At 47.4% G+C, this 26,854-nt stretch overlaps 1 protein-coding gene and 1 long non-coding RNA gene across 2 annotated transcripts in view; both read left to right on the forward strand.

Moving 5' to 3' along the window:
* The window catches only part of SLIT3 (slit guidance ligand 3), a 729,977-nt gene that overhangs the window by 384,244 nt on the left and 318,879 nt on the right, over nt 1-26,854 (forward strand). The gene's annotated exons all lie outside the window — the stretch shown is intronic.
* Nucleotides 12,168-14,826, forward strand: LOC120879702. The gene is made up of 2 exons (XR_005724860.1): nt 12,168-14,342; nt 14,384-14,826. It is a non-coding gene; the product is annotated as an uncharacterized LOC120879702 (long non-coding RNA).

The raw sequence follows: 26,854 nt of genomic DNA on the forward strand, positions 1-26,854 counted from the left end.
AATTTTAAGGTATATGAATTATGTCTCAATAATACTGTTTAAAATTTTTCAGTGAACAGAGGAAAAAAAGTTATTCTAGATATTTTTGCTTCTGACAGTGAATCAGAAGCCAACAATTAGAAAACTATAGTCATGTTCTTGACAGGCATGGAGACAGGACAGAAGGAACTAGTTTGTGTCCCTTCATTCCTCTGGGCTCTGCAGGGACAATACCCAAAATCTATGTTCCGTTGGAGCTTAGCCTCCTTAAGTTGGAAAGAATTTCAGAGGTCATCTAAGGAAACTATGCCCATCACTGCCAGCATCTCAACTCAGCCAAACACTTCTTAATCTCTGCTTTTACCAGGAAATTGCACCTCGAGAGGAGAAGGGAACTTAAAAATACACGTGGGGGACATTTGTGGCACAGCTTGGAGAGGAAGGGAGGACTTGGGAAAGAATGCATCTGACCCCGTAGATGGGAGGAGAGGACAGAGTGACAACAGCTGCCCTGAAGTGTGAGTGAGAAGTTGCACGCTGCTCACGCCCAGCACACAAGCAAACCCGGAGCCAGAGCAGGCAGACACAGCAAAGGGCAGAGGCAGGAACCGACCTCAGGGAAAGCCCTCGTCATAAGTACCTTGCATACCGGGCTTCACAAAGCACCCTGTGGCTCAGCCCCTACAGCATTCCTAAGGTAGGTGCTGTTGCACCGCGTTCACGAGGAAGGAAACTGGCCGCCAGAGGCAATGGTCCTTCTCAGAAGGGCACTCAGTTAGCAAGGAGGGAAACTGAGACTCAAGCATAAGACCTAGGGCATCTTCACCCATGCTCGCACCCAGTTGTGTCTGACTTTGGTGACCCATGAACTGTAGCCCGCCAGGCTCCTCTGTCCATGGGATTTCCCGGACAAGAATATGGGAGTGGGTTGCCATTTTCTCCTCCAGGGAATCTTTCTGACCAGGGATTGAACTGCACCTCCTGCGCTGGCTGGCAGGTTCTTTATCACTGAGCCCTCAGGGAAGCCTGGGGCATCTTCACCAGCATTGCCCTACAGCAGACCTAGAGAAAGGGTCTGCTATAATCTACCTAGCTGCTCCAGGCAAAAACCTAAGAGGCATTCTTCTGGAAATGCTCTGATTTCTGTCTCCACCAGTCCATCCAGCAAGGCAGGTCAGATCCAAGTCCTCACCTGGCCCCTCAGGTCATGTGTGCCCTGCCTCCTCCTTCCCTGCACAGACTCAGCCTAGACCATTCTCGGCTTCTTGCTCACTCCTTCCCTGCTCCACTGGGAGAACCCCTTGCTCTCCTCTGTCAGAAATGCCCTTTTAGGTCTTCTTGCCACTGGATCCTTTCTCCTACTTCAGGTCTCAGCTCAAGGGTCATCACCTCTTCAGAGAAACTTCCCGGAAGCCCATCCGATATGGCCAGCTCTACATACTTTCTCCCCCATTGCCAGGATTGCTTCCTATAGAACAACCATCTTGGTGTGTGTGTGAAAGTCACTCAGTCGTGTCCAACTCTTTGTGACCCCATGGACTCTACAGTCCATGGAATTCTCCAGGCCAGAATACTGGAGTGGGTAGCCTTTCCCTTCTCCAGGGGATCTTCCAAACCCAGGGTCTCCTGCATTGCAGGCGGATTCTTCACCAGCTGAGCCACCTGGGAAGCCCCACACCTATCTTAGTCTGCAGTTACTCTTTTCAGTCTATTTATCTGTAGTCATATTTGTTCACTGTGTCCCTAACTATAAGTCCAGGAGGTCAGGGATTCAATTCTCTTATTCCTTGAGATGTCCTGGAACCTTGGGCAGTGTGTTACCCTTGGAAGATTCTCAGGAGAGGGAACGTGGAAGGGACGTGGAAGGGGGCTCTCTGGAGGTACTCTGCAGGGAAAAGAAGAGCTTCATAGCAGAGGTGTCTAGGGAGCAGAGGACTCTGGGATGCCCTGGTTTTCTGCTCACTTTCTGTGAGCATTTGAACACTTTTCTCTTCCCTTCATTTCCATAGGTATTTATTGAACACTTTTCTTTTTATTAAAAATAAAATCCACTTCTCAGCAACTGCAAACAGATATCCTAGGCAGCAGGAAAATGGATGCTGAAGTTGAAATTTGACCTTGAGATGCAGTTATAAAGTCTGTGGTCCTAGGTTAGGGATGGGGAGGGGTAGGATTGTCAAGGACGGGAGACACTCCAATCCATTTTAACTTGCATTAGTTACAACCACATAGGTGGGCGTGGAAGAAATGACTCTGGTTCCTGCAGCTACCTACCCAGTTCATCTTCACAGGCTGAACTTTCCCAGCCTCACAGGTGTCCAGGGCAGATGTAGAGCATGAGAGCCCTGTGTCCAAATTAACTGCTCTGTGATCAAAAGTGGTTCTCATGTGGCAGTAGTGAGCATGCTGGTGATCAGAGCAAGGGTCACCAGGAAACTGAGGGTCACTGTACAACTAAGGTCGTGGCATCCAGTCCCATCACTTCATTTTTGCCCTTCAGATAGAAGAGGGAAAAGTGAAAGCAGTTACAGGCTTTATTTTCTTGGACTCCAAAGTCACTGTGGATGGTGATTCAGCCATGAAATTAAAAGACACTTGCTCCTTGGAAGGAAAGCTATGACCAACCTAGACAGCATATTAAAAAGCACAGACACCCCTTTGCTGATAAATGTCCATCTAGTGAAAGCTATGGTTTTGCCAGTAGTCGTATATGGATGTGAGAGTTGGACCATAAAGAAGGCTGAACACCAAAGAATTGATGCTTTTGAAGAGTGGTTTTGGAGAAGACCCTTGAGAGTCCCTTGGATAGCAAGGAGATCAAACCTGTCAATCCTAAAGGAAATCAACCCTGAATATTTGTTGGAAGGACTGACGCTGAAGCTGAAGCTCCAGTACTTTGGCCGCCTGATGCAAAGAACGTACTCATTGGAAAACATCCTGATGCTGGGAAAGATTGAAGGCAGAAGGAGAAGAGGGCAACAGAGGATGAGATGATTAGATAGCATCATCGACTCGATGAACATGAATTTAAGCAAACTCCAGGAGATGGTGGAGGACAGAGGAGCCTGGCGTGCTGCAGTTTATGGGGTCACAAAGCGTCAGACACGACTTAGCAACTGAACAACAACAATACCATACAGTGCATGTTTACAACAGGCCGGCACTGATGGAGCACCTTTCCTGGCTTTATCTCAGGCAGTCCTCACAGGATTTCTGCACATACATAAAGCTTCATGAGAGCAGGAAACTCGCCTTTTTAATCTTGACTCACCAGCATCTAGAGTAGCGTCTGGCTTGTGGAAGATGTTTAGTGGTTGTTGGCTGAATGAATAAAGGAGGTGGGCCCTGTAATTATCCACCAGCATGCGAGCTCTTTTAATGTAAGGGGCTCGTTTGTGATTCATCATTCATGAGCACACATGTGATGCCTAAGAAATGCCTAACACAAAAGAAGTATTCAATAGATAGTTGCGGAGTAATCAACTCTGCATTTTGCAGATGAGGAAACTGAGGCCTGGAGAGGTAATGTAACCTTCCTAAAGTCACATAGCCAGGAAGTGGTTAAGTGGTGACAGTTGGCTTTTTAAAAAATATTTTACTTTTTATTGGAATGTAGCCAATTAACACTGTTGTAACAATTTCAGGTGAACAGCAACCTACATATACATTTTATCCATTCTCCCCCAAACTCCCTTCCCATCTCAACTTTTAATTATTATTATTTTTTTTCAAAAAAGAAGAGTACTTCTGGTTTCGGAGTTGGGGTAAAAAACTGCATAGAAAATAACAGATGAGGGTGCAAGAGTGAGTTTGAGATAACCTGCAAAAAACGCTATAACTTGCTGGGCCATCCGTGAGCAATGTAATTTGTAGACCGAAGTCACCTTAGCACTGGACTCTGTAAAAATTCTGTTTCTGGGTTTTCTTACACAGTTCCATTCAGAAGAATTTGGTTTTTTTGGTTTGTTTGTTTTGGGGTGTTTTTTTTTTTTTTGAGGAGGTCTTGTTTTTCAAGGGAAGGATGGCAAGGAAAAAAAAGAGTGTTAACTAATCTTCCACCACAATGAGAAATGTTTCAGGGACCCCAAATAGAACCTGAACTAAACACTCCTTTCCTCATCCCCAGGAGCTAGGGCAGTTTTGGGGAAGAAAAGCAAGGTTCATGGAAACTGCACCTGTCACAGACACATTTAGGGAGACTCCCTTTCCATTAATCAAGCTGTCAACACCTAACGTGTCAGAAAACCATCTAGATGTGTTTGAGTCAGTCAGCTAAATGGAGCAGGGCAGACCCATCGGCTGCTTTACTTGAGGCTGGCTGGCTGGCTATGCTCAGGGCAACCTGAGGGAAGGAGAGGCTCTCTTCCTGCTGCTGTTGCCCTGAACAGGAGGGAAGCAAAACAAACCGACCAGGCTCGCTGCTGCGGGCGGTGTGGAAGCCAGCAGCACAGCCGCCTGCCGCCTGCTGCCGCAGATTGCCTGGGTTAGCTGTGTCTATTTTTGTCCAGTTAAACTGGCGCCTGGGCGGTCAGTGGCTCAAGGTATAACACATCAACCGAGGAGAAAATAAAAGCCAAAACCCTCTGTATAATTTATTCATCACAACCCCAAAACGGACTCCCTGCTTGTCTGTATTCAGGCTGAGCTCATTTAACTGCTTCCGCTGTGCCTGTTTAAAGAGAAAACAGAAGAGTCCGCTCAGGGGAGTAAGATAAACGAAAACACAAAACTGCAACAGCAGTTCTCTCATTTATTCCTCGACTGGCTTTGTTTTCTCCACTGGCGGGATGAAGGCGACTGCTTCCTAGTGATTAATGATTATTATTATTATTATTTCAAGTTTAATGTTTCCTGAAAAGAAAATATGCTCTGGGTTATTTTCTCAAAGTTCTCTAGACCAGGAAAGCAAAGCCCCAGTTACAGATTCCGACTAGGTTATCTTCGGCCTCTAAACACATCAGAACACAGTACATGTTGTTATCATTTTAGAGAGGAAGATCAGAGAGGTAGAGTGATTTGCCCAGGGTCAAACAGCTAGAAGGAGTCAGAGCTGAGACAAATCTCAGGGTGGCTGAGTAGAAGCCTGTAAATTTCCTGAGTTTCACATAGGAGATCACGGTCAGTAGGACAAAGATTTGCAGAGGCATATAGCCCAGACACTGTGAGAGCCGGGACAGATGCGGAAAGCAGGGAAGTTACCCTAGCCTTAGGAAAGGAGTTTGGGTTGGCAGGGGAGGTGGGAGCTGCATTGCTACAGATGAGCGGGTTCAGGTTTATGTCCTGTGTCCCCAATGAGATTTTATGCTCCTTGAAGACAAGTACTTCAAAAGAGTCTACAATTAGGTCTGCAGAAAATTTCCCTTTGTAGTGCACCCAGAAGAGCCAAGTACAAAGATACCTTTGGAAGTTTCCAGGGATGCTATTGACAATGCTAGCAGTGAAGGCCGGTGTCTGCCAGGGTGACGACAGGAATGAGAGCCTGCTGCCTGCCAAGTGCAGAGACTGGAGCTCCCAGACCAGCCGTATTTGGAAAGAGACGAGTTTGAAATTCCAGGTTAACAGGGAGAGGCAAGGAAGAAGATTTACAGATTGTGTTGGGAGACACGAGAAGAGTAACGGCAGAGTGAGGGCATGGGGGCAAGCAGAGAGTGAGAACGCTTGCTGATAACGATGGTGATGAGACATAGCCCCGGCTCCTCTGACCTGGGCAAGGAGAGGGGAGATAGGCTGCAAGAGAACGAATGCCATGTTTAGTGGGCAGGGAGAGATGAATAATTCTTTATGTTTAGGGAGGAGGGTAGCGAGAAATCTTCAAAACCCACTCTCTTTTCCAAGGCTCGGGGAATGTGGTGAGGAAGGAATTTGAAAACCTGCCAGAGCAGGTGAGCAGAGTTTGGGAAGAGAATCCCGTGCCAGCACAGAGACACTAGCAGGAGGTGTGAGAGGGTCTAAGAGTGCAGACCTCATCTTTTTCATGGGAGGAAGCAAAGTGGGAAACGAATGCGTTATCCTTCCTGCAGAGGAAAGCTGACCACGTCGGCAGTAGAGCTATGAGAGAGAAGACAGGTGCAAGAAGGTCATGAAAAAAACCTCAAAGATTTGAGATGGGGATGCCAAAGGAATGAGGATATTTTTTTGTTGTTTTTTAGTTACTACACAAGTGTTATATACTCACTGCAGAAAAATTGCAGAGAAGCCAAAATATAAAAATATTTGACACATAATGCTATGAGCATTTTGGTGCAATTTTCCTCCAGTCCTTCTTCTCCCTTACTCACATACCATACACACGTTTATATTTTATATTTATAGCATTAAATTGCACTGTGCATACTCTTTGGAAACCCCCTTTTCACTTAAAAATATGTACAGAACATCTGAGTACGTGCTAAGTCACTTCAGTTGTGTCTGACTCTTTGCGACTCTATGGACAGTAGCCTGTCAAGCTTCTCTGTCCATGGGATTTTCCAGGCAAGAATACTGAAGTGGGCTGCCATACTCACCTCCAGGGGATCTTTCGGACCCAGGGATTGAACCCGCATCTCTTATGTCTCCTTCATAGGCAGGTGGGTTCTTTACCACTAGCGCCACCTGGGAAGTCCCAAGCCTTTGTCCACATTTTTGAATAACATCCTCCTTTTACATGACCGTTGGCCTTCCATTGTAGTAGTGGGCCATGACATCCAGCTCCTACAGTTGGGAAGTGTAGGTGGTTTCCCATTTTCTTCCGTCATCAAATGAGCTCCAATGAATAGCCTTTACATATAATTTTTTTGTGCTTTTTTCAGACAATTTCTTTACATGTAGACTTGCTAAATAAAAGGTTAGGCACACAGGAAGAGCCTTGGAGATATATTGCCAAATTGCCCAACTGAAAGGCATTACCCGTTTATATTCCTTCCAGAAGAGAGTGCAAGCATCTGTCTCTCCCCATGCTCTCTTTCACAGAGTATCATCATTAAAAAAAAGTAGTTGATATTGTTAAATTTAAGAGTCTTGAAAGAATACCATGACCTAAGTCTCCCTAGAAGCCCCACCCCCCCTCCCCAGCACTCTTCAGGCAGAACAGGTTTAGTTATCCGGGACATTTGGGTTCCCTGGAGGTGGATTTGGAGAAATCAGAGGACATGTAAAGAAATGTATTTAACGTCTGGGCCGTGGTGGTGACTGGGAGGTTCTCTCCTTGTCAGGTTTCGTATGTAGAATCAAACACCAGCTTTCTGCCTCAGAACTGACACTTTCAAGAGGATGCCCACAGGTAGCGGGCACCTTGTGGCATGGGGAAAGGGGCTGCTACCACCGCCTGCCTCTGCCCTCTCTGGCCTCCTTCTTCTTGGTGATTCCAAGCAAGGTCCTGAGTGTCATCTTCCTCTTCAAAAAATCACCCTTGCTTTAAAACAAAGAAATCTGCCCAGCACCTCAGTCTCTTCCAGAAAGAGACTGAACTTCATCTGGGTCCCATTTGAGGAGAGCAGGCGTATAAAAGTCTGACATCAATGGCGCAGAGAAAATGGAGAGCTCACCTGGGGAGACTTACAAGTGTTTCGCATTCAAAGCACATGTCTCTAATGCTAATCAGATAACCGTAGCATTTAGTTCTTACATCTGGCACAAAACTCTTACTTTTATGTTTCCTTGCTTTTATTTGTTCCCAGAAGGTAATAAAATTCACAATTGTATCTCATAATCAATATAGCATCTCTCCAGGCGTTTCTGCACATGACGAGCACCTAGACTCAGGCCTGCCTCTGGTGAAGGAAACACATGCTCCTGCGTGCTTGTGCTTGTTGAGATCCCCGGTGCTGAGACCTCACCAGTGGGTGACTGAGAAGGCTGGTCTTGTCTCCCTCAGCGCAACAGTGAGAGCGGAGATAGAGGGAGGGAGGTGAAGGAGTTGGGGAGCTCACCGTGGGGAAGGCAGATGCATCGCAGGACATTTTCTTCCTTTAATAGCTTTTCAAAATATATGTTTCGTATTTACTTATTTTTTTGGCTGCGCCAGGTCTTAGTTGCAGCATGCAGGATCCTTAGTTTCAGCATTTGAACCTTTAGTTGCAGCATGTGAGATCTGGTTCCCTGATCAGGGATTGAACCTGGTCCCCTGCATTGGGAGAGTGGAGTCTTAGCCACTGGACCACCAGGGAAGTCCCCGGGACATTCTAGTTGGGATAGCTGAGCTGTTTACCTTGAAGCCAGAACCACCAAGTCAGAATCAAGTGGAAGGTTTGACCTCAAAAAGACAATGAACTGTTAGGTGGCAGGGCTGGTGAGTGACAGGGAAGCATCCGGCCTGTGCTCAGAGTTGCCGTGTCTTATCAGTTTGCAGCACTGCTCTGTCAGAGTGCTCTTGGCACAACGCTTGTCTGGGGTCACCAACAAGGGGCCCGCAGGGACCACGCTCCAACAGGCATCATCTTTTCCTGACCTAACTTAACATCGGTCAAAAGGCAATGCAAGTCCCAGCTGGATATTTGGGGGCTGTCTAGAATGGGCAAAGTATCAAAAATTCAGTATTTCATAGCTATATTAAGTTCATGTTCAAGAGTCAAAAGAGAACCACCCTATCAGTGCTGGCTGCTTAGCTATTATGGTCTCAAACGCCATCTTCCTGCTTCAGGTTTACTTCAAGGGACTTTCCTTGTTAGAGTGACGGTATTTTCATCCCTAATTAATGTGTTACTTATCTCCTGAATGTTGGGAGAATGAGCTTATATCTTAATTTTGTTCTTACCATATTATCTTTAATAGACATTTAGCATTTTAAGATTTTTTTTCCCTTTCACAACACTCTGAATGAAGGAAATCACCATTTCTCTCCCTGTGAGAGCGATCCATCTGGGCTCAGTTGTTCTGAGACCACAAGGTAAGGAGCCTGGAGTAGGGCAGGGCAAGGGCGATGCCCACTGCTCACCATCTCAGGAGCCGGTCTGCCACCCGCTCTGGGGGACGAGTAGGTGTAGGCTCGGCACCTGGGAGGGGCCACCTCCTTGAACAGTGTGCTGGCCCCTCCGCCGTCCTCACCCTGGTCCTGGCTCCGGGCCCAGTTGATCCCCAGGCTTGTTTGGGACTCATCACTGATACCTAGCTTTTAGAGCCTTCTCCGCTAGAGATATATTAAGGGCCATGTGCTTTGCGGTGTGCGGGTGATGGAGAGCAGACATGCCTCACGGGACAGAGGTCCCTCTTTGCTGATCTCCAGGTGGCTCAGCTCCTGACAACACAGATTGGATGCTATTTCTTCCACGTCCATCCTAGTTTGTGTGATGTCTCTGCCACCATTCCATTTGGACCACAAGATTTGAAATGAGTACCACCAGGTGACCAGAAGTCTCAAAAGGTTGACTGTGTTGAACTGAGTGATTTTACAGTTTTTCAGCATTTGCTTTACTTATAGATAATCAAATTCACTCAGTTCCCCTGACTTCATACTTTTTGTTCAGCTTGAAAAAGGAAGTGAGTGAGTTTGGAGCATTAAGCATGCAGCAGTCTCCTAACATTCTCTCATATGTCTTATTGGCCAGCTGCTGGTACATGAAACTATGCCCCAGGCTTTGGGAAGTGCATGGAAATATCTGCCTCTCTCTTATCTCTCACTGTAGTAATTTATCAAGGAACTTTATTTCCAACAGGCTAGGGATTAAACGCTTCCTTATATAAACCCACATTGGATGTCTCTGATCAAATTATAGTTCTCAAAGTATCCCATCACTGAGTCTAGTGAAATTGTTCCTAATATTTTCCCATACCAGGGACTTTGAAAATATTGGTTGTGCTTATAAAGTATTTTCCCAAATGCTTTATCAAATTAAGATTTGCACAAACACTCCCTTTTTATCAGTAGGAAATCTTTGCCCACTTGGAGAAAAAACAGGTTAATGAATTTCCACCCCTACCCCCACCCCCACCCCCGCTTTTTTTCAGCCGCTTGTATTTCTCTCCTTTCAAGCTGCCTTCCTCGAGTTTGCTATTGTAATGAGGGACAACTGTTGGTGGTCTCATAAATCAGAATTGTTAATATTTATGTCTCTGTTGGTCTTTTAAAATTGAGTTTGAGGGTTTTTTTTTTCCTCTCTCTCTCTCTTAAAACTTTACCTTTTTGTCTTTTCTAAGGATACTATGTTATGAGACAAAAGTTATCTTCTCCAGGTTTTCAACTCCAAACTAAGTACAAGGCAAGCCTTATACTTTCTGCAGCGACAGCAACAAGATTCTGAGGTTTAAAGACGCAGGTCACCTCTTGTCGCTCAGCCTAACATTTGCAAGGGTCTTTTAACAAATACTTTTCAAGTGCCGATTGTGGGCCAAACACTGATTTTTAAAAAGACAAGCTTTTTTAGTCTCTGCCTTCATGAAGTTTGCTTTCTTTAATACAAAGGTCACTAAACATTGACTGCAATGGGCCAGAGAGTAAATATTTTAGACTTAGAAAGCCATATGGTCTTCTTTGTGTTAATTTCAGGTGTACAGCAAAGTGATTCAGTTATACATATAAATGTATCTATTCTTTTTCTGATTCTTTTCCCATATAGGTTATTACAGGTTATTGAGTGGAGTTTCCTGTGCTATAGAGTATCATTTTATGTATAGTAGTATGTGTATGTATCAATCTCCTAATTTATTGCTCCCCACTTTTCTTTTTTGATAACCATAAGTTTGTTTTCTAAGCCTGTGAATCTGTTTCTGTTTTGTAGATAAGTTCATTTGCTGTGCCGTATGGTTGTTGACACAGCAACTCCACTCTGCCCTCTGCCGTGTGTGGTGAAAGCTGCCCGGGACAGTCTGTAAAGTGAGCATAAGTGATTGTGTCCCAATATAATTTTATTTACAGAAACGGGCAGTGGATTGGATACAACAGTTTGCCTATCACTGGCCAAATGAAAGAGAGATGTGAAAACAAGTAAGAACTAACTCTGACAATGCCCATAGGTGGTCATTGCCCTAGAAGAAACAGGGCGCTGAGATAGAAGTGATGGGGCCCTCCTTTGGAGGCAGTAGTCTTCGAGGGAAGGCAGCTTGGCAGAGGTGTCGCCTAGGCCGAGTCCTGAGAGAGGTGAGGGGTCAGTGATGTGAAGTGGGGGTGTCAGGCAGCGAGAGCTGCAGTTCAGAGGAGGGAAGGTGCTCGATGAGTCTGAGGACCTCAAAGGCCACTGGGGCACCTTTCATCCCTCCCAGCGCCTTTCATGCCCGAAGTGGGGTGTTCCTGTGAAAAGCAGAGGGTGTCTGTTGGCATACTCTAGCATCTGGCCTTGAAAGCTGTGTCTCAGGCTGCCCTGGGGCTTCCCTGGGACTCCCAGTGTGTGGCTAACAGGCCTCTCCTCTAGCCACCCAGGGGAGATGCGGGCAGAGGGACTCGCTTTTTCTTTTTCTTTTTTTCCTTCTACTTCTTAAGAGAGGACCTTTCACCAGTACATGGAAAACAGAAGGTTTGCTTGGAATGTGTCAGGCTAAGCAAAAACACATGGTCTGGATTTATTCTCCTAAAACAGAGCAAGAGAAAGGCGGGAAATGGAACAGCCTCCCATAAATCATCATTTGTCCAAGGAACAGGTTTCTGACAGATTTGCAGGGAACCGTTGTACGTGTGTGTGCGCGCGCGCACGCGCGGGCACTGTTTGATTTCCAAGGCAGAATTTCATCATCTGGTCCTATCTGAAGAGCAGAATGCATGTACTTCCTGCATCTGGAAGCTGTCTCCATCATAACTAGCCCCTGAAGAGATGCCCTGAACCGGGTAGGGTACTGAAATTCCCCATGGAATTTGAAACTGGCCAGAGGTCCCTGGTCAGGGCAGAAGTTGAGCAGTGGACAGCTAGAGATTCTAGAGCATCGGAATCTGTAGTTCTACCCAGCAAAACAGCCGTGAGAGTGCAGTCCTGGGCCCTGGAGGTCTCAGCACACTTGCTGGCTACTGGGGACTCATCCCACTTCCCGGCTACTGGGGCCTCATCCCACTTCCCTGACCCCATCCCCACCCAGAGCCGCCTTCTCCCCCTCGCTCCGGCATACAAGCGCAGACACAGATGAAGCATCGTTGCTATTTGTTGATTTTGTCGCTGGGTCATGTCCGACTCTGACCCCATGGACGGTAGCCCGCCAGGCTCCTCTGTCCATGGGATTTTCCAGGCAAGAATACTGGAGTGGGCTGCCAGTGTTCCCCCTCCAGAGGATCTTCCTGACCCAGGGATTGAGCCCGCAGCTTCTGCATTGGCAGGAGGATTCTTACCACTGAACCACCTGGGAAGCCTTGTATACACATATGAACGCCTACCTTAAATAGTACCGTATGGCTCTTAAGATAAAGGCAAACTTTCCCAACATAGTACAAAATACCCGTATAGTTAGACCTTTGACATTTTTTTCCCCAAGAATCATCTTGCATTTTTCTCCAACATCCCTGAACTTGTTATCAGTTCTACTAGCCCATCCTGCCTCCTCTGCTATAAACATTAGTCCACACTGTTCTCTGCGCGAAAACTCTGTTCCCTAATTACCTCGTCACTTTGTTTTAAGCTCAAATACACAGCCTCCTAAGTAAGTCCACTTTCTCTTCTCTAAATCCCTAAACACCCTTTGTTTCTCTTTTAAAGCACTTATTACTATTATAGTTAAATATTTCCTTGTATTACTTGATTAATCTTTGGTTAGTCTTGGTTTTCATTCTCCACCCCCACCTTCATCTGTCCTGGGGCAAGAAACAGGGCTGGGTCTATGTTTTTGTATTGATTCTATTTTTGTTTTGTTCTGTTTGTTTAGCTTTGCACAACAGTGGTGTCTAGTACATGTTGAAACTAAATACAGTAACTTTATAATGAATGAGTGATTTTGGGGGTGGGGAGCTAATTTCTCTTGCCGTGGAAACCCGAGTAATTACAATAATTAGCCTGTTACCTGCAGGTTTCCCTTCTGCCAGGGCTTTCATCCAATCAAAGATGCATTGGTCCCTAACTGGGTATTTTAAACAGTGAAAGGGGGTGGGGTGGGAAGTGATGACAATTCTTTTTGGAATGAGGAGTTTTTGAAGGAAAGAAGATATGAGAAGATTATGCACTGACTCCTCATGGTACAGGTGAGAAACTAAAGGTTTTCAAGGTCAAAGGTTCATTAGATTAACAAACATCTTTACAGCCCAAATTGTTGATTCTTAGGACAGATTCTTACCATAATCTGTACTGCCTGCCCCTATCTCAGTGCAACGTCTTTCCTGAGTGCAGTGCCCTTAAAAAAAAAAAAAAAAAAGGCAAGGAAACTAAACTAACCTCAGGAAACTAACTGAGCTCCAGGACTTCTTCCCCTTCCCTCTTGGGCTCTTTCCCTCCAATCTCATTGTTCACCCAAACCAGCTCCAGTGCCCCTTTCCACTCCATGCATGCCCAGCGTCTTCTAGAGGGTGAGGTCCCTTTGCCCACCTTTCTTGACCTAATATCATCCTAGAAGCTTACCGGTCCTATGTCCATGATACATTGATTTGTAATTTTGCTGACTCCACTGTCAAACCATGGAGTGGCCTTCACGGGTTTCCATGCAGTTCAGCTCAGTAAACACCCACATTCAAACCAAGACCTCCCAGGACTGCCTAGAGGTGGGAACCTGGATGCTATTACAAACCAGTTTAGGAGCTTTTTACCCAGCTTGTGTTAGTTCAGCCTTGTCCTCAGCAGAAAAAAAGTGCTAGATGTCACCTCAAAACCAGAAATTTCCCTCAGCCCTGTATATTTTAAAGCCTGCCTCTGCTCATCAAAACTAAATTGCTTGATATCTCCATCACTTTCCATCTATACGTGGACTGAAAGTTAACTCTCGAGTGGGACTGATTCTGTTCTTCTGCATCAAGCTTGCCACCACGTGGACAGAATGCAGTTCCCTGGGCTCTCTCCTTGGCTCAGCCATGCTGTGTGGAACTAACTCCCCAGGAGCAGCCTGCAACTGTGGAGCATGGCCCAGGTTCCTGGGCCCCGATTTCCCACTTGTAAAATGATGCCAACTCAACACTCACCTTGTGTGTGCTTCTAAGCATATACATGTTCTCTCATTTAATTGAGGGGAGGAGGGCACGAATTAGACTCATTGTCCAGTACCTGGAAAGCATGGCTAAAACGAGTCAGGTGTCAAACACTGGAGAGTGGAGGGGAGCACGGTGAACTGGAGAGCAGATACCCAGTGAGGAGACATCAGCATCTGGGCACAACGAGCCTGTCTTTCCAACATCAATCCTGTCCTTCCCCGTGCTGGGTAACAGCTGGCACCGAGGGTGGGACCCCCACCCCAGCCCCAGCCACACACTGTGCCCTTGGCTGGTAGAAACTAATCGGAAGAATCCTATACACCTTGCTGTTTCAGTATTTCAACTGTTTCAGGTCATCCAGGTTTATGCCATCCAGATTTATGCCAGGTTTACGTCATCCAGGTTTATGCCAACCCACAGATGGTACTCCCAAAGCCACAGGAAGTGGTTCAAAGTGGCCCAGTCAGTCGAAAGAAAGCTCAGGGGTCTTTGCTGGAAAATCTGAGACACATGAAGGCTGGTTCCCCCTCAGTTCTACCGAATGCAATAATGTCTAGAACCATAACCACCATTCTGCCCCCAGAAGGAAAGCCAGCCTTAAGAGGAAGCTAATATCTTAGAAAAAAGAACGGAGAAGCAGAAAGAAACAGGGTCATTGATGACTCTTTTAAGCTCTAAATCTAACCAACCTTGCCTTCTAATCTCCCTCTGGCTTTTCAGGTATTTGGCTTGGGTTTTCCTTTAATTCTATTATAACAAGATTCTTACTGAATTCAACTCTATCCAGTATTTACCAGGTGAGAATGCAGGCCCACACTTTTCAGGTTTTCCTTTTTTTCCCCTAAGAAAATCTGGATATTTGGTGTTTTATTATTTTGTTAAACTTTATTATACCATTTTATTATTAAAGTACCGTTTGGGCCAAATAAAACATCTCTTTGAGCTCCTAGTTCCTATCTCCTGGTGCCCTAAGGCTCTGACTTTATTAATATTTTCTGGTTCTATGACTACTGCCAATCCTTGTGAGACACTTGGGTATTTTCCTTCCAACAGTTATAACCTGGCTTTGTATCATCGACTCTCTCTTAAAATCTTAGCATTATCTGGGATGCTGAGGAAGCAGCCACCACTTCCTGACATTGGGCTAGTAACTGTCTCAAGGACTTTGAAGGCTTGCAAGGTTCAGACAGGAAGGCAAATTAGAAAAAAGAAAAAAAATATATATATATATAAAGGTAACATACCTACCTTCTCATTGCTGTCCTCTTCATCACCACCTCCAGCAGACCATAGAGAAATCACCTCCTCCCAAATCCCCAAGATCAGTGGTCTTTTGGCAGCAGAGACCAGTTTCATGGGAGACAATTTTTCCACCAGCCAGGGTCAGGGGATGGTTCCAGGATGATTCAGGCACATTGCATTTGTTGTACACTTTATTTCTATTATTAGTATTACATCAGCTCCACCGCAGATACTCAGGCATCAGATCCTGCAGGTTGGGGACCCCTCCCCAAAATGACCGCTGCATCTCCTGGCTCTCTCCTGGGCTCTGTGTCTTCCATTGAGTCATAAACCATTAAAATGGAGAGATTCTTTACTGATCCTTTGCTCAAGACTCCTCATTTTACAGATGGTCCCAGACAGGGGAGAGAGCTCCTAACTTAGTAAACGTGCCAGGCTTAAAATCCACAGCTTCTGATACTCACTCAGTTTTGTGTTATTTACATTGCACTAGATGGTGATTCTTTATTTTCTCTCAAACCAAATCATCCAAGCCTAGGAAGATACCTTTAACCAGGACTGGTTTAAGTTTGGACTCATGTGACACACAGTCATGGATTGTTCTGGAGTCAAAGAGTCCTGAGTTTGAATCCAGGATCTAGCATTTAAACCTACATCCTTTGGGGCAGTTTATTTAAGCTCCCTGGGCCTGAATTTCCCCCATATGTAAGGAAGAATGAAGTTGTACCTCCCTTGGTTGTTATGACCTTTAAGGAAATCAGTCATGTAAAGCATTTCACACAGTATCCAGCAAATAAGTGGGCATGTAAACAGCATGTGTTTGTCTGTCTGTGCCGAGGCCTAGTTGTGCCCTGCAGGGCCTTTGGGCGCAGCATGTGGGCTCCTGGTTGCAGCATGTGGGGTCTAGCTCCCTGACCAGGGATTGGACCTAGGAACATGGAGTCTTAGCGACTGTTCCCCCGGGAACGTCCCAGTAAGTGGGCATTTAACAGCTTCCCTAGCGTCTCAGACGGTAAAGAATCTGCCTGCAATGCTGGAGACATAGGCTCGATCCCTGGGTCGGGAAGATCCCCTGGAGGAGGGAATGGCTCACGACTCCAGCATTTTCCCTGGAGGAGTCCATAAACAGAGGAGCCTGGTGGGCTAGACTCCATGGAGTCATAAAGAATCAGACACGACTGAGCGACTAACACTTTCCCTCCTTTTTGTTTTTGTAAAGCTTAAAATTCTAGAGAGGAAGCATTATTCCTTATGTCTCACCTGCTGGATTTTATTTACGCGTCTGCAAACCAGAGACTCAGTGAGCATTACTACGTGCCCCACGCTTGCAGGGCACCGCAGGCACGGTGGTGAATAAGTAAGACATGGCCCCGCTCTCCTAGAGTATCTAATCCAGCAGGGAAGACACTTGCTTTTTATTGAAGTGTAGTTGATTTACAATGTTGTGTTAGTTGCGGGTGTACAGCACAGTGATTCAGTTGTGTATGTTTGTGTTTTTGTGTGTTTTCTTTTTCAGATTCTTTTCCCTTATAAGTTATTACAAAATACTGAATAGAGTTCCCTGTGCTATACCAACCTTGTTGGTTATTTATTTTATCTATAGTAGTGTCTGTATGCTAACCCCAACCTCCTAGTTTGTCCCTCACCCCTTTCCCCTTTTGGAGAAGGAAATGGCAGCCCTCTCCAATATTCTTGCCTGGAGAATTCCATGGACAGAGGGGCCTGGTGGGCTATAGTCCATGGGTTCACAAAGAGTTGGACACGACTGAGTGCTACCACAGCCCTTCCCCTTTGATAACCATAAGTTTGTTTGCTATGACTGTGGGTCCATTTCTGTTTTGTGAAGTTTATCTGTATCTTTTTTTTTTTTCAGATCCCACACATAAGCGATATCATAGGCTATTTCTCTGGAAAGACACTCATTTAAAGAAGAGTGTAGAGAACGTGCAGCGGAGTCCCTGAGTCTCTCTAGAACCACAGGCCCTGTGAGGGAACAGTATTCAGTGTGGCCAGAGTGGAGGGTCTGGGAGCTGACTGCCTGGGACTGAGTCCTGGCTCTGCCTTCTGCCCGAGTGTCCCCTTAGCCAAGTTCCATCACTTCTCTGTGCCTTGGCTCCCTTATCCTTAGAATCAGACTGAGACTAGTTCCCACCTCATCGGACTGTTGTGACGGTTCGAGCATCTGTCATGGTGCCAGGCACAGACAGAGCCCTTGATAAATGTGCCCTGTTGTTAGTACTTGGAAGGATGGGCTTCTCACTAAGGCCAGACATCTTCATTTTTGCTGGGAGGCCACAGCCGAGGTCTTCATGTCTGAGCTGAATGGAGGAGAAGCAGCTCCAGGCCAACTCCCAGGTCCAGGGCAGCTGAGGCCTGGGGACTGCAGGAGAGCTAAGCAGCCATGCCCTCTAGACTCCAGCTCCCTCTGCCCACATCATTAGGACAGGTTCCTGGTTCCCACACTTTGGGTTCCATTCCAGAGAGATCACCTACTCTGTATAGCCAAGGTGGGGGGCTTCTGTTTTACATTGTTAAAGGAAACATAATTGTTTACTTCCTTTTTGCACTTACTGACACTTTATCCCACACACTTGCAAGCAATGTAGAATAGTGACCTGTCCAGGGTGGTTTTCACCTGTGGGGGTACTTTCTTACGTGGGTTTGGCCTCCAGTCATATTAACTAACACAGAGCCTTTCCTGTGTCAGAGCTGGGAAGCTTTTTTTTTTTTAATTGAAGGCTAATCACCTTACAGTGCTATTGGTAAGAGAGACTGTAGCTTCTCCAAGATGTAGGTCAATTCCTTCATTTATGGATGGGTAAACTGAGGTCTGGGCTTCCCAGGTGACTCAGTGGTCAAGAATCCACCCGCCAGTGCAGAAGATGCAAGAGATTCGGGTTCAGTCCCTGGGTTGAGAAGATCCCCTGGAGGAGGAAATGGCAACCCACTCCAGGACTCTTGCCTGGGAAATCCCCTAAACAGAGGCACCTGGCGGGCTACAGTCCACAGGGTCGCAGAGTTGGACACAACTTAGCAACTATGCCCACAGGCAGGCTGAAGTGCAGGGTCAGACATAACCTGTGTGAGGTCACAGGCTAGCTGATGCAAGAGGCAGGTTAGAACTCAGGCCTCCAGATCCCCAGACAAGTGCTATTTCAACTCTGCCATCTGGCTGGTGAGGCTCGGTGCCCACGTGCGTGGTGGCGCTGCCTCCAGAATGTGTGCTGTCCCAGAGCACATCCCCGGCCCTGCTGTTCTGCTGGTGTGGAAATAAGCCAGATGTTCACGGGCCGGTTTCTGTTGCTTCTTGAGCAAATTAAGAGCAGATTCAGCAGGAGTCACCTACCCAAACCTGACATCTTAGCCACACCTGGAGACATTCCCACAGGATTTATTGGAAGGGATAAAGGGGCAGGAAAGAAGCTTCCATCACAGATCACAAAACAAAATCTAAACAGACTCATCATTAGTCGTTTCTTCCTTGCTGGTGTCCTTCCTTGTTTCGGTCCGGTCTCGTCTCCCTCCTTCACCTTGACACACAGCCTCTATAATCCCGACTCCTACCCTGTGCCCTTCAGCAGGGGCCCAAAGCTTGGTGTCCTTTCTGGACCTCACAAAGGTTGGGGGGTCGGTCCACTGGTGATTTTCCCCAAGCTTGTCCCTTGCATGCCCCAGCTTATCTGGTCCCACGGTCACTCTACCGGTACAGTCAGGCCACAGGTTCTGAGCTCATGTTCAAATGCATCTCTCAGGGCCTAGAACAGCTTGACACCCAAAAGGGGCTGAATAAACTCCTTCACCCCAAACTCGTAAACACGCTTGAGGCTGGTGGGGTAGGGGGTGGGGGGAGTTTGTGTGGAGGAGGCAGTTCAGTCCTGACCGTTAGTATTCATGACTTAGAGAAAGCCGCCACCCAGACTCCCTCTGGAGGAAGTCTCCAGGGAGCAGTGCTGTCTAACCTGCAAAAACAGAAAAATAATTTTCTTTTCAGAAATGCCACACTGCCCAATTGATTTGCTAATGGGTTCTGGCAGCCTTTGTATTAGTCTGAGAAGCTGTTCAGACCACCACTGACAATGTCAAACTTATAAATTGCTCTTGTTAAAACCTGCACATCAAAAGTAAATAGGAAACACCTGGTGAGCTGGACCCACCGTGGGGGAGGCCAGGAGAGCCACTGGTGTCTGGAGGAGCGTGGCCGGAGAACAGGGTTTCCTCAAGAACTCCTAGAGCCATTCTGAAGTCCCTGGAGACAGAGATGGGGGTGGGGGCAGGGACCGGGAGGACCTCAGGACATCTGGCAAATGCGTGTCATTATTTTTTAAGTTATTGTCATTAGAAATCCAGAGTATTTGATTTGCTTGGAAGTCAGAAGACTTAGCCACAGTGGTCCACATTCTTCATGTTAATATTTAGAAGAGCTGCCCCTGTAAACAAGCCCTGACTCTCCATTTTACCAAATAATGGCTTTCTCTTTGACTACTTCGCTCTTCTGTCTGACCTACCTGAGCCCTGCTAATGAGTAGGTTTTAAACTCCTTGAGTTCTTAGACTTAGGAGACAGAGGACCTTGGCTCCAAATGACCTTGGAGAGGTCATATCCTGTTTGCAAACCTTGCTTTTTTCATCTGCGGAATGGAGGTGACATACCCTGGTTGTTGTTGTTTAGTTGCTCAGCCATGTCCGACTCTTTGTGATCCCATAGACTGTAGCCCGCCAGGCTCCTCTGTCCATGGGATTCTCCAGGCAAGAGTGCGTTGCCATTCCCTTCTCCAGGGGATCCTCTCAACCTAGGAATTGAACCCAAGTCTCTTGCTTTGGCAGGCAGAACCGCAGCATGCCAGGCCTCCCTGTCCATCACAACTTCCAGAGTCCACCCAAACCCATGTCCATTGAGTCGGTGATGCCATCCAGCCATCTCATCCTCTGTCATCCCCTTCTCCTCCTGCCTTCAATCCCAGCATCAGGGTCTTTTCAAATGAGTCAGTTCTTCTCATTAGGTGGCCAAAGTATTGGAGTTTTAGCTTCAACATCAGTCCTTCCAATGAACACCCAGGACTGATCTCCTTTAGGATGGACTGGTTGGATCTCCTTGCAGTCCAAGGGACTCTCAAGAGTCTTCTCCAATAGCCAACATTTATGGAGAGCCTTACGTGCCAGATTCAGGTCTCTTACTTCATGTCCATTATCTGTCCTGCTTTCAGTCCAACAAAGTAACGGGGCTTTCCTTCCTAGTTTATGGATGAGCAGTTAGAGTCTGGGGGTCAAATATTCTGCCCAAGGTGAACTCCTTTGGAGAAGCACTGGCCAAAGTCTTCTCCCAGCCTCCCCAAATCCCTCCTTCCTTTGTTTGCTCATGGAGAATCAAACCATTTTCAGTGACTTGTTGGACTCTGGAGTGACACCTGTTTCCCTGGAGCAGAAATGACACCTTTGAAGTCAAATTTTCTCAGCTCCCAGCTCCACAGGAAAAACCTATTTGGGGCCTGTTATGGCTGCATTGTAGAAACCGTCAACTCGGGTGCTTAAAGAGAGCATTTCTTTGGTTCTCAGCTGGCAGCAGCAGGGAAAATATTTTTGAAGGGCAAATAAATATTTATGCAGGATGGCTCTTTGTGCACAGTGGATGTTTGATTCTGTTGCCCCAATTCCCCAAGCTGAGAGCCAATTAGAGGGCCCAGAAGAGAGTGTGAGAGTGAACGAACATGCAGTGCCTACATCCCTTGTGTGGGGTGATGCTGAGCACCTACTCTGGGCAGGCACTGGACCTGAAGTCAGTGATAACAGGTTATACTTATGTATGTAGAGACCTGCTTAGAGGTTTGCACTAAGTATCTCATTTAACTACTGCAACTCTTCATTTTACAGATGAAAACAGGCTGAGTTTGTTTCTGATTCTGACCGGGCATGCTTAGACACGGGCCAAGAAAAAAGATAACATTCTCACTTCTTTTCCCCCTTTTCCACACTAAACTGTAGGCTCCTTGAGGAGTAGCTGGGAAAATAATAGTTGCTGAGATGCCATTGGGCCCTTCCTAGGAGCCAGCCCCTCTGCTAAGCACTTGCCATTTCTTTGAATCCTCACCATGACCCTCATGACCTGGCTATAAATTGTCCCTCAGAAATGCAAGCTGCGTGCACGAATGAAAGCCGCGCCAGTCTGCTCACAGCACGGCAGTGGGAAGAGAAGCATCCTTTTGGGTTGTGCCTAAATCTCCATGCAGATGTCAGAGCAAAGAACTCCTGCAACTGAATCAGGTTCTTAGGAAAGAAGTAGGGTTTTCTGTGGGATCTGCCTCCCCATTCACTTTGGTCCATCTCACTTTTTTCTTTTAATTTTTAAAATGTGTTTATTTGGGGCTGGGCGGGGTCTTTGTTGCTGCTTGAGGCTTTCTCCGGTTGTGGCGAGCGGGGGCTACTCTCCAGCTGTGGGCCGTGGGCTTCTCATCGCAGTGGTTTCTCTTGCTGCAGAGCACCGGCCCTCGAGCACACAGGCTCAGTAGCTGGTGGTGGTGCATGGAAAAAACACCAATGATCGTGTGTGTGTTAGTCGCTCAGTCGTGTCTGACTCTTTGTGACACAATGGACTGACTGTAGCCCGCCAGGCTCCTCTGTCCGTGGAATTCTCTAGGCAAGAATATTGGAGTGGATTGCCATTTCCTTCTGCAGGGACATTCCTGAACCAGGGATCGAACCCAAATTCCCTGCTTGGCAGGCAGATTCCTTACCACTGCGCCACATGGGAAGCCCTTACTCTAAGTTATCTATAGACTAAACCTCTAGGACTGGAATGGCTAGGCAAAGAGTGTGAGCATTTTCTCTTTGGGTAGGTATTGCCAGGGGGTCCTAGGGAGGGTGTTTGAATTTCTGTTTTAAGAAGGATGTTGATGTGTCTCCAGAGTATTCATTTCCTTGTGCTTACAGCTGCTCCGGGTCTTTGTTGCTGCTCACAGGGCAGGCTCTCTCTAGTACAGTGGGTGGGGGCTGCTCGTCCCTGTGATGCGGGGGTTTCTCATCCCGGCGACTGCTCCTGCTGCGGAGCGCGTGCTCTAGGGCTCAGTAGCCATGACCCTGAGTAGTTCCCCTACGCTGGCCTGTGGCATGTGGGATCTTCCCGGACCAGGGATCAAGCAAGTGGCCCCTGCATTGGCAGGTGGATTCTTAACCACTGGACCACCTGAGAAGTCCTACTTTTTTTTTTTCTCTCTCATTATTCTTTTTCTCATCTTTCCTTTTTTTCTTATAATATTTCCTTTGTCGTTTTCGTCTCATTTTTTCCTTCCTCCCTAACCTCCCTCCCTCGCTTCTCTTTCTTCCATTCCTTCTCTTTTTCCTCCTCTTTCTCTCTGTCTTCCTCTTCCTCCTCCTCTTCCTCCTGCTCCCCACACTGTTGGCCTGCAGGCCTTCAAGATTGTAGGAGAAATGTTTGTGGGAAGTTCTGAGGGTGACAGATCCAGGGCGGGGGACGGAAGGCAGCCACTTGGGGGTAGTAATACCAGGTGTGACGCTGGTGCCCACAGTCGGCCTGAGATGTGCACTGAGCTCCAGTAATAAAGCTCACACAGCTGGAGGGCTGGGAACGCCAGAAGGAGCAGGAAGCGAGGCCTTGCCTCTTAACCAGAGGTGATCAGAATCTGCTCTGCATATATTATGCCTCCAACATCCCTTTTTTGCTTTTTCAGAAAGGTTATCCATCTTCCCCCATGTTTATTAGAGGCGGTTTTCCAACACCACTGATAAAATATTACAGGCAGTCCCATGATTCATGGCCACATTTATAACCCATAGCACTTGGGAACTTTGGGGGACTATTTCTCATTAAATCTATTTCCCAGCTCTTTGGAGCTCCTTCCGATTGCTCTGAGAAACAACAGGAAATTCAAGACAGGTTTGAGCAGCGGGGCAGGGTGGGTCTCCTGGAGTTGAGCCTGGACACCGGGCGGCGGGGGCCTTGCAGCCCGGTGCGTCCGGGCTCTGCCGTGCTTCCCAGTCTGGGAGAGCCCTGTGCGCCTATGAACTTAAGTCGGGGGTCTCTTCGCTCTTGGCTCTGTATCTCTCTTTGGTAGAGGTCTCTCTTCGTGAGATGGTTTTGTAGGGGCAGACAGAGTGACACACCAGGCCAGACCAGGGGTCAGACCACTGCTTAGCAGGACCCACTCATCACAGGGAGGGTGCCCTTCTCTCAGGAGTGAGCCAAGGGCTTATTGCTTGGACTTTTCCATCTAAAGATGGAGCTCCTTCCTAATGCCTGAAATGACATTTTTCTTAATAAGTATTGTTCACAGCTGGGAATCACCTCTTCCTTTAACCAGTGTTGACATTAAGTCACCCTGCCTTTAATATTAATACTATGCCAAGTATGTGTAAGCGTTTCGCAAGAACTTTTGCACTTTGACCTTTACAAACAGAGTGGAGCTATTCTCTTGCCAAAGATTGGCAGTGAGAAGACCTTGACTCCCCTCTCCCAAATGAACAGCTGCCCTCCCCAGGGGCTGGCTTTCCTCCCAGTAACTTCCATCTTTCTAGATAAGGGGGCAGAACCTGACTTTTCATAGTTCCCCTCGCTGCCACCCATGATTTAGATGTACCCTAGTCTAACCCTCTGGGATGCAATATAACTCACTGAAATTAGAAAAAAATAATAATAAAAAGGCATGGTGTTTTTGCATTTCTATATTAAGTTATAAAGAGTAAAAATCAACTTATGAAATCAACTCTGTGTGCTAAGCAGTGAGAGGCAAATACATCACTTAATATGGGGTGATTTCACCTGTCATTCCGGTCAGTGTGTTCCCCAGTGAGCCTAAGATGGAAAACACGAATCCACTCCTCTCCCCAACCCCACAATGTTGTACAATAGTTTTGGGACAGGTATTTTTTTGTAAAATAGGTCCTTTTCTTTTTTTTTTATGTTGTATACCAGAGGATGACAAACTGTGGCCTGGAAAATTGACCCAAGGGCCAAGTCTGGCCCACTGCCTGTTTTTGTTAATAAAGTTTCATCGCAACACAGCCATGTTTATTGATTTGTCTGACGCTGGCTGCTTTCTTAACTACAACAGGAGAATCAGATAGTTGTGACAGAGTTTGTATGATCCACAAAGCCTGAAATATTGACCATCTGGCCCTTTAAGAAAAAGTTTTCCTGCCCTGCTTTATATATTAACATGTACATATTCCTATACAGAGCTGTATACACAGAGCTACCCAATGCAGTGTTTTATGGGTGATTTAAGGAATTTTCAAGGGCAGTTTTAAATAGCTGTGAATTTGCCTTACACGCTGACTTATCTACCTAACTTTAACAAAGATTCTCCTCCACTTCAGTACTTTGCTTTTGAATTTTTTTATCCAGTGTGGTCAGCTATATTTTGCCTCATGTGTATACAGTCATGGCACACCATTTTGGAGGATTCTCAAAGGGAGTATGCTCCAGATAATGTGCTGCTGTAATAAGTGCAAGAACACCCCTGTGATGTGTTCCAGGGACTGGCGTTTCACGGAGCCGCATGTGGGTGGCACACTACAGATCCGAGCCTTGCTCGCCGCCCCCGTTGCTTTATATTTCCCACGGTGTGGCTCCTCTTGCAATGTCCGTGGAGGTGCTGAGCAGCTCCTGTGACTGCCTGGACCACCTGAGGCTTCTGCTCTGTGGATATGTTTTTGGGAGGGAAGCATTGCTGACCCAAACCCAGTCAGGTTTGTTCCAGAGCCTCAAGTCTGGGCAAGTGGGGAGAACGTCAGAGGTCAGCTTGTCCAGGGGCTCCCAGTCCGGATCATCAGAGTCCCCAAGCACGTTTATGAGACGCACATGTGCTTCTCTGCCACCCCGGGTCGTTCTGATCCGAGAGATGTGGGATGTAAGGCATCTGAGGAATGGTCAGGGAGCTGCAGGTCCAGTCCAAACCCCTCCCTTGAGAGTCAGGAAGATGGAAGTGAAACTGACCCAGTGGACCACTGGTTAGGACCAGATTCCGTGGGCCCTGACGATCCATCCTCGCCAAGTTTCCAGACCTAGGCTAGCAGAGCCCTGATGTCTTCACACGATGCCTTTGAGGAGAGAAGGACAGCCAGGGCATAGCCCAAGTAGCCAAGCTCTGACCCTGTCCATGCTCGGCCAGATTTGCTCCTTTTATATGTTGTCTGTGTCAGGCTCAGCTTAGGTTTTGTCTCTAGAACAAGAACAGGCAAGAAGAAAATATCTTCTAATGGAAAAAGGAAACTCTCATCATCGCGTCTTACAGCAAATCAATCCACTGAACCTTTTCTGCCAGAGTCTTCTTTTCTCAAAACTCTCCCGAGCGGGGGGCTCCACCACCTAAACCTGCAAACCCAGTCCTCACAATCAGGGCTCTCAGGAACTGAGAGAAAGGTGCTACCATAGCCACGCATACTTCCACAGTCTCCACTGACTCTGAACTCTGCTGCTGCTACTGCTGCTGAGTCACTTCAGTCGTGTCCGATTCTGTGCGCTCTGAACTCTATTTGCATCTAAACCCTGCATGCTCCAGGATATCCTGGTGTCTTAGTCAGTAAAGAATCCACCTGCCAGTGCAGGAGACTCTGGGTCAGGAAGATGCCCTGGAGAAGGAACTGGCAACTCACTCCAGTATTCTTGCCTGGAGAATCCCATGGACAGAGCAGCCTGGTGGGCTGTAGTTCATGGGGTCGCAGAGTCGGACACCGCTGAGCGACTAAACCACAACCTGCTCCAAACTGAGCTCCTCCCCTCTCTGATTCTCCCCTCAGCAGCTCCAGCGCCCCGTGTAGTCATAACTATAAGTCTCACGGTGGTCGAGCACTGTGCCCAGCACTGGGTGAGGCCCTGGACAAGGCAGGCGTGCTGCTCAGATGGGCCGTCCGGCTGGCAGAGAAGAGAAAGGGAGGCGGCTGAGCGGGCCCTCACCGCCCTCCCATGAGCAGCAGTCTCCCGTCTTCTTTCCCTCCTGCCTTCCTCCCAGGATGATGCAAATGTACCTGCCAGGCTCCTTCCCTGTTGCCCAGACATGGGGACTTCACCCTGCTCCTACCCCTGGACACAGGGCAGATACTTGAAGAAGGATTTCACCAAACCTGACAAAGTACAAGAGTAGCAGTGATGGGGCTGAGGCTTCACTCGGCCTGAACGGGCGGTGACCCTACTCCTTCCCGGGGCAGGGATAGGCGCACAAAGGACCAGGGCTGAGCGGCTGTCTGGGTTCCCTTTTTTGCTGCCTCTTTGGGTCTCAGTCTTGGGCAGCATCTCTGCCCTGCCACCTCCTGGCCAAAGCAGGTAGCAAGCGGGGGCCTGTGGGAGAGAAGTCCCAAAGCCCAGGCTGCAAGCAGCAGCTCTCCCTGTAGAGCTGCGGGATTCAGGGAGCATCCCGAGTGCGCTCTGCAGAGACGACACCCATGGGCCGTGGGCTGTGATGGGCAGACACCAGCCCAAATGCTCCTCAGAAAGTGGCCCCAGTAGAGGCAAGGATCTGTGTTCTCCCACTGCATTTCTCTTCCAACTCTTCTGTTGATACTGCCCCTGGTGTCATTTAGATGGTAAATGCTTGCATGCTTCTCCCCCCTCTCTTTCCCCCTCTCTCTCCCTCTCTCTCTCCCCCCTCATTCTCCTCCTCTCTCCCCCCTCTCTCTCTCCCTC

This window comes from Oryx dammah, unplaced genomic scaffold (genome assembly GCF_014754425.2).
Source record: "Oryx dammah isolate SB20612 unplaced genomic scaffold, SCBI_Odam_1.1 HiC_scaffold_20, whole genome shotgun sequence".
In the NCBI taxonomy this organism is placed as follows: domain Eukaryota; kingdom Metazoa; phylum Chordata; class Mammalia; order Artiodactyla; family Bovidae; genus Oryx; species Oryx dammah.